Here is a 1,051-nt window from a genome sequence, read left to right as displayed (position 1 = left end):
GAAGGTTGCTACAGATGAAACGGAGTTGGCACAGCCAAAGTCTAGGTTTATTAAGCACAAAAGAAAATTACCATATTATGAAAAAAATCAAAACTTATTAAAAAATCTCTGCTTGGAAATCAAAGAAGGAAATGGGAAAAGCTTACCAGAATTTTTAACTGCAATAGCACACACAATACGTTTTTATTGACCTATATATTATACTTTAAATACTTATATACTTTTATACTCGACAATTGACATTACAATATTATAATATTAGTGAAAAATGTTTTGACTTTTGACTTAATAATGACCTAACCTTATAATTTATTAATGTGATAATACCACGATTAAAGATATACTGGTTGCGCAACGAGCTATGATAAGAACATTTTAATGTGGTCCCCGAAGTGTCCTTGATAAACTGTTGATAAGAATAAACAACTAGCGCTCTCTTTATATTATCACCACCACGATTAAAGATATCAGGTAACATTATCACAATTTTTTACCGCCTAAAACAACATGTAATTTTGAATATTGCTATTTTATTTCGAGTGTGTGCACGATATTAAAGATATCTTTATTCTGTATTTCTGTGTAAATTTTTCTATTACACATTAGTTTATTGAAAATATTAACAAAATTAAGTGTTGTGTGTCGATTTGTGTAAATCGACACAAATCGTCTTTTTTAGTTCCAAAAGATAATCTCTTGCTAAAAGAATTGGAAAGAAGTCTTGGAATGAATTTAGAAAGTAATTATAGAGTTTGTGCGTCACATTATTTGATCATTTATTGATCAATGGGTATCGGGACGAGGACAGTCAAAGTACACTGTAAGTACCTATATAAAATATATTTAAGCAACTAAGTATAATTCAATACAACACAATTTAACTAATGTATTATTAACTGTTATAACTTATAATATTAACTATATAATGCATTAGTTTAATATACACCTATGATTTATATATTATATGATACATGATACATCTGTAATATTCTCGTCGTTGGGCTGGTCAGAGTTATATTCTGATAGCCGTTAACTACGAGTATATTATGAT

This window comes from Acyrthosiphon pisum, unplaced genomic scaffold (genome assembly GCF_005508785.2).
Source record: "Acyrthosiphon pisum isolate AL4f unplaced genomic scaffold, pea_aphid_22Mar2018_4r6ur Scaffold_20665;HRSCAF=21775, whole genome shotgun sequence".
Lineage (NCBI taxonomy): Eukaryota > Metazoa > Arthropoda > Insecta > Hemiptera > Aphididae > Acyrthosiphon > Acyrthosiphon pisum.
Note: the sequence above shows the minus strand (reverse complement) of the source record.